Raw genomic sequence first — 7,199 nt, 5'->3', positions numbered from 1 at the left:
GGTGCATATATATATATATATATATATATATATATATATATATCCAATATACACAGAGTAGGAACACTTCAGTCCTGAATACAATAGCATGCACAATTTTGTCATAGTTACTAGATTGTGAAATATACTCAAAGCAGAGGAAACACATATATGATAAAAATTAAAATTTGAAACTACCAAGGATTCATTATTGTAGCACAATAAAATCCTATTTTTAGAATAGATATTTAAAAAGTATTATCTGTATATAAATTAGTTAATAAAACACATATCATAAGTCAGATCTGGAATCCAATAGTTAAAGCATACATTTGATAATGGAAAAGCAACAACAAAACACTCATAATAGCAGCAAAGTGAGTGTGAAATTATCTTCTTGAGAAAAATTTATTATTGTTCATGATCACTAAAGAAAAAGTATACCAAAATTGAGATTTGATTGTTCTGACAATAAACTTGGTAAATGTTTAGTTCAAAATGTAAAACAAAATTATTTGATGAAATGATAGTTTTTAGAAATACACAAAGGTTAAATGTAATAGAAATATTTCATTACAAACGACAGTGTATGTGTTTTTAAATTCAAGATAAAAGTCACAAATGTTAGAAACAGAGTATTCTAACTTATTTTTTGACTACCTAGAAATACTTCTCCTCCATTTCTGGTTGAAATGTAAACTTGTACAACCACCTTTGAAATCAGTCTGTTGCTTTCTCAGAGAATATCCATCTATACCACTCATAAGCATATATACACAATATGGTCAAGTATACAACAAGGACATTTGCTCATCCAAGTTTATAGCAACTTTATTTGTAAGAACCAGAATCTGGAAGAAACCCATATGTCCCTCAGATGAGGAATGGATACAATAATTGTGGTACATTGGAATACTACTCAACAATTAAAAACAAGGAAATCATGAAATTTGCAGGCAAATGGTGGGAACCAGAAAATATCATCCAAAGTGAGGTATCCCAGAAGTAGAAAGATACACATGGTATATACTCACTTATAAGTGGATATTGGACATATAATATAACATAAACATTATAAAATCTGCACATCTAAAGAAGCTATGCAAGAAGGAGTACCCTGGGTAAGATGATCAATCCTCATTGAAAGGCAAAAGGGATAGACCTTAGAAGATGGAGAAAACAGGGAATAGGAGCATACCACAGAGGGCCTCTGAAAGACTCTACACAGCAGTGCATTAAAGTACATGATGAGAATCATAGCGAAACTGGGCAGAGTGCAGGGAATCATATGAAAGAAGGGGGAAGATGGAAGACCTAAAAGGGACAAGGTGAGCAGCAGAAACAAAATTTCTGGGCACAGGGGTCTTTTCTGAGACTGATACTCTAGCCAAGGACCATTCTTGGAGATAACCTAGAACTCCTGCACATATATAGCCCATGGCAGCTCAGTCTCCAAGTGGGTCCCAAGTAAGGAGAACAGGGGTCTCCTCTGACATGAACTCAGTGGCCTGCTTTTTGATCACCTCCCCATGAGGGGTGGTGTAGCCTTGCCAGACAACAGAGGAAGACAATGCAGCCAGTCCTGATAAGACCTGATGTGCTAGGGTCAGATAGAAAGGGAGGAGGACCTCATCTGTCATTGGGCTGGGGGAGTGAGTGGCAAGGGAGAAAAAGAAGAAGGGTGATTGGGATTGGGGGGATGAAGGAGAGGGCTACAGATGGGATACAAAATTAATATATTGTAATTAATAAAATTAAAATTAAAAAAGAAAAATAAAATAAATTTTGTTTGAAAAAACAAAATAAGGCAGAGCTGGAATTCTATAGTGAAAGTGTACATTCTACAATAAAAAGCTGGAGTTTGAACATAGAATCAGATTTCAGCAAACCTTAGTACAATCAAATGTTCTATTACTTATTGCACTTACATGCCATTCCATGGTTATTTGGTTAGATCAGAGGGAATATCATCTATTCAGCACAGGTTAGAGGGGCCAAATTAATATGGAGGAAATGACAAGTTCATTGCATGCAATCAGACTTTTTACAGACTTATCAGAAACAGAATGTAAATGCTGCTCCCCTGAAGAATACAATTGTAGTTGCTGGGATGTTATGATATTTGCAAGGTATACAGAGTATAAAGGATTAATGTCTAAGATTAAATGTTCTTTAAAGCTTCTTTATGCTTTTCTGAGTTCTAGGGAATGCAGAGCTACACAGGTGTCCTTAATGCTCCAAAGTCTGAGGGAGGGTTTCAGGTCTCAGGGACTGAAATGGACACAGTGTCCAAGGAGCTCCTGACTATAAATGGAAAATACTATGGCAAATGTTCCTCAAGACATCAATGATAGAGAATTGACTCCCCAGAGTTCCCAATTTTTTTATTTTGTTTATAATATATATTTTATTTATAATATGTATTTGTATTCCAACCCAGATTTTCTTTTATTCCTACTGTTAGTTCTGCTCTTTCCTGATCACTTTTACTTTTAATATTAACTGGATCACTTTTTATCTGTTATGATTTTTATTTCTTTCAAAAGCTGAAATGCATCACTAGAAATTTTGTTTTAGTTCCATTGCATCAAATTATTCTTTAATATCATTTCCTAAATTCAGGATTTGGACACAACGGCAGACAGTAATGAGTGCCAAAGGTGAAAAGGATTAAGATGTGGGTGATGTAATGACAGGTTTTGAATACTGATTTCTTTAAAAAATACAAAAAAAATGCTTTTATTTCAAACCCATGTATAGGGATGTGGGGGTGCTTAGGACTGACCACAGAAGCTGACTATGATTTGCTCTATAATCCAGCAGAGGAGTGGTTTTGGCAGATAGTTTCTGTGGTTGTGTGACATTCGGAATTCTGGAAACATTTCAGAAGGTATACAAATGCTAAGGCCCCAAGAGGCACGGTTGTTGGTTGTTGGCTATCAGGGGTGTTTCCAGGTTATTAGGAGTTGTGCTCATAAAAAATGCAAGAACTAAAAGCAATTGTTTTCAGGGATCTCTTCCATCTCCTTTCTCTCCTTTCTTGTTTTTTCTCTCCTATCTAGTTTTCTCCTATCTAGTTTTAAAATTGAAAGTTTAGAATTTAGGCTTTCAATACCAGTCAGTGTTCAGTGTATATTGCAGTCACAAAAAGACTAAGAGCCACAATAATATGACCTGTCTGAGGTCTTAGTTATGTTAGCCCACAGACAGATTAAGAGTACAGAAATAAGGTAAATTCATCAATTTCATCAACCCGGTACTTTCGTTCTCTGGGTTTTAGATTTATCAAATTGTCCTAGAAAGAGGCAGGACATTCATAGACACTTCTAAGAGTCAATAATTTGTGAAAATTATCTGGAGCTTTTGACCAAACGGGTCCCTGAAAATGACCTAGGAAGTTTTTGGTTTTGTATAGGGATTTCTTGGGAAATGGAAAGTTAAATGCAGCTTCAGGGGTTTGTTCAGTCTGTACTTCCTGTACTATTTTTTTGAGAAGCCCATTTTAATTTTAGAGACTGCTTTGACCTGGTTATCAGCATACACATTGTGGTAGTTAGATGGTAACAGTGTGAAGGAAGGGGTTTTAACATGGAGCCTGGGTTTTCAGCAAACCTTAAGGGAAATGGAAATTTCTAGGATCCAATTTTAAACTGTCTCTCTCTACCTTGTTATCCCCATCTTTCTCCAACCACTTTCATGATTGCTACATCAAAATGCAGAAGACCCTAGTGAGTTTTAACCCTATAGTGTTATTTAAATCTCAGACTGTAAATGTATTATTAATACTCACACACATCCTTTATCTGTGTACACTCATCCAAGTGTTTATTTATTCCAACAAAATCTTACAAAAATATCAGTACATGATTCCAAGGAGTGAATTGCCATGGAATACATTTGTTTCTGTGTCCTCCTTAGTTAGAGAGATCACAGCAGATTGCTGGAGTTAGGTTGAGGCCAAGCAGAGCCACACAGAGGCCAAGAGAAATGCCAGATTGAATGAGTCAGCTGAGAGAGGAGTTTGAGCCAGAACAGCTGAGCTGAACCAGCCAGTCCAGAAATCAGAAAGAACAAGAAAGGGTGAGCTCATTCAGCAGTGAGGCTCAGATACTGAAAACATTCTAGGCCTGGGTTAGATTGTATGGAGGCTATCAGCTTTCAAGACTAAGCCTAGATAGCAGAAGGGGGAATAAACTTCTCAGATGACAACCAAAACAGGAGAATAAAAGCTACTTTTACAGATGAAATTGCTGGATGAGAAAAGCAATATTCAGTCTCACCCAGATGTGAACTATAATGACCAGCCTGAAATTTATGACCACTGGTGCAATTGTGGCACAAATGTTATGGAAGTAAACAACCACTTTTAAAATTGGACTTCATGCCCACTCCATAAGATTGAATCCATGGCTGATATTGTCAATGAAGCCACAAAACAGAGAGCAGATAAATCATAAGCCCTAAAAGAAAACATACTACTATTAACCTACTACATTAATGTAAGAATAAAAAGATTCCTAATGACACACAGCTATATCTGTAAAAATAGTGGATCACTCAGTCCTTATCAGAGAAGCTTCATCCTGCAGTATAGAGTAATTAACAAGGAAACTTATGACCTGTCAAAGTGAATGTTAGATACTTTGGAATTCTCAGCTCTCACTTAGGATGTTTATGTCATACCTCTCCCCTCAAGACCCAGAGATCTGTATGGAATAGAAGGCAGAAAGTTTGGAAGAACCAGAGGTAGTAGATGGCTTCAAGGAAACAAAATTTTCAAGCTACAACATGGCATATGCACATAAAAACTCCAAGAGACTATGACAAAATTCAAAAGATCTGCACAAGATCAAACGAAGCAAAATCCTAGTGAGAAGGTTCTCAAAGTCCTACCCCTTGCCAAGGAGATATTGTCAACTGAAAGCTCCTGAGAGAGGATAAGTCCATTTTCTTTGATGGGGTGGCATGCGGTATATCAACTACTCTCCAGAGCAGGCCTCACACACAGGGGTAGTTATCTAACATGAACTGGACTCCTTAGTTTTGGTTTTGTTTTGCTTTGTTTCATTGTGAAACATTTGGAGAGAATGTAAAGGTAGTTGGGAGCAGAGGTGAGAAGAATATAGGAGGACATGGAGGAAAAGAACTAATATGATCAAAATACATTGAATGATGCTCTCAATAAATATAAGACACTTTTAGAACCAGGTTTTTTGAAAGAGGTGTGTATTTATATTTTCAGTGTAACTTTTATTGCAGAATATTGCAATTAAAACATCTTACACACATTTTACAATTTGAGTTGTCACTATAGTTCATGTTTTCATCAAAAAATATTGATAAAATACAGTTATCTGGTTAATCTCAAAATAGCTCAAAAGAGATAGATGGAGTCAATCATATGTGGATGGAGATGGTCCCATGAGAACCAGACAAGATGAATTTCCTGTTCTGTCACTGACTTAGTCTTCTTTAAATGATATGGACCTCTGTATAGACAGAGAAACCTTAGTGGGTGTACTGAATCAGGGCCAGTTGATTAATCCCTATCTCCATCTTGGTTTTATTCATGATGAAAATTAAAGAGTTCAATGTTCTTAGACACCACCTTTCTGAAAAGCACAGCAGAACTCCTTGAGAGAAAGTCATGCTCCAGTTATGATTGCATTCCTTGACACAACCTTTAGAAAAATGTTTTTTTCTGGTTGAAGTTGAAGAAGTGCTTGTCTGCTTAATTTCAGAGGTATCTGCAACAGTGGAAGAAAAATATTGAGAGGCAATGAATGAGCCGAAACAACTCCAGAAGAAAAGTAAAACAAACATTCAGTATAAGAATGCCTCTGAGAAAAAGGTATCGGACAGGTCTGATGCTCTTTGGGTGGATGACACCTAAATGATCATCGGTACAAAGTCCCAATTTATTTCTAATATCAGAGATCAGACCTCTACTCTTGCCTGATGCATCTAAAACAAAAAGGGGAAACTGTAGAGAGCTGCGTAATGCCGCGCCTTAAAGATGGAGCTGGTTTCTGCCTTCCACCTTCCCGATGGTGAGTGCTCTCTGTCACAAAGAATTCCATATTTGGCTAAGGCTGAGGATCTGGCTTGCTTCCGTGTATGTGGAACTATCTGCATTGCCCACGTGGCACTCTGGGGTTGGCTACCCAGAGGCTATTTAAGGTGTGCGCTGGCTTTCCCCAGGGTCAGAAGATTGTTCAAGGTTCCTGAATAAACTGCATTGAGAAGAAAAAAAAAAAAGAATGCTTTGCAGAAACTTAATACTTACATTTATCATCATATTTTTACTTCCTCTTCCCCAAACTGTGTCAATTGGATGGTGAGAGGATGCAACCAAACATGCATTGGGTAAATTGATTGATAATCTACTTAATTCAGGCCCTGAGACAAGTCATGTTGGTTTGTATTATTTTTGTTCTCTGCTCATTTAGAGTAAAACAGGTAAGCTTAATATTTTTCATCCTAATTTTTAGTTAATATGTCATACTATTGTTTTAAGTATTGAAAAGCTATTTTTGGTTTGTTGAAACTTACATTTTAATCCTGAGAGGATGCACTTCAAATCAATGAATTATCCTCAGGTCCTAGGTCATGTGTCAGTACTACAGTTGAGCCACTAAAAGCATATATTCAGGGGAAACTCACTTTATTGTCTTTGCTAACATCTGTTTTTTTTGTTTCAAAATACAGAATGAATGTATGGTGGAGAAAGTCTCAGTTGCAGGAAATTTAAGGTAAACAAAGTTGTCATGGAGATAGAGAAATGTCAAGTTTAAGATCACTCGTGCTTGCCAGAGAATCTTCCCCTTGCCAATTGTGCCATAGGCTCTCAAAGCTAGACCCTTGATTTATCTAAATTCTTGCATATGATTTAAATGCTTTATTGACAAAGTAATAAAATTAGTGAAGTTGTATGTAGATAAAGCTATATAACTTCCTTAAGCCACAAATCAAAGAATAAATACTTCCATCCCTTCATTTGCCCAGAAGTAAAACTAACTGTGAAAGAGAGCCACACCAGATAAACAAGTCCTGTAAATTTTAGCCATCCATTCATATGAAACAAAGAGCAAATTGCTCAGGAAAATATAAATACTTTATCTAAATGTCTTATCTTATACTAGTAAAACTTTAAATACTATACATGAGTCTTCCATGGAAACATACAAAAGATACCTTTTAATTTAAATTATTGCTTTTAT

General features: G+C 36.3%; 1 pseudogene; it reads right to left on the bottom strand.

Annotated features, from left to right (window-relative positions):
• Positions 1 to 784: 784 nt before the first annotated feature.
• LOC132650658 (cytochrome P450 3A1-like) overlaps positions 785 to 7,199 on the bottom strand; it is a 32,122-nt pseudogene continuing 25,707 nt past the window's right edge.

This window comes from Meriones unguiculatus (genome assembly GCF_030254825.1).
Source record: "Meriones unguiculatus strain TT.TT164.6M chromosome 13 unlocalized genomic scaffold, Bangor_MerUng_6.1 Chr13_unordered_Scaffold_28, whole genome shotgun sequence".
NCBI classification, from domain to species: domain Eukaryota; kingdom Metazoa; phylum Chordata; class Mammalia; order Rodentia; family Muridae; genus Meriones; species Meriones unguiculatus.
The sequence above is the reverse complement of the archived record's forward strand: the minus strand, read 5'-3'. Positions and strand labels throughout refer to the sequence as shown.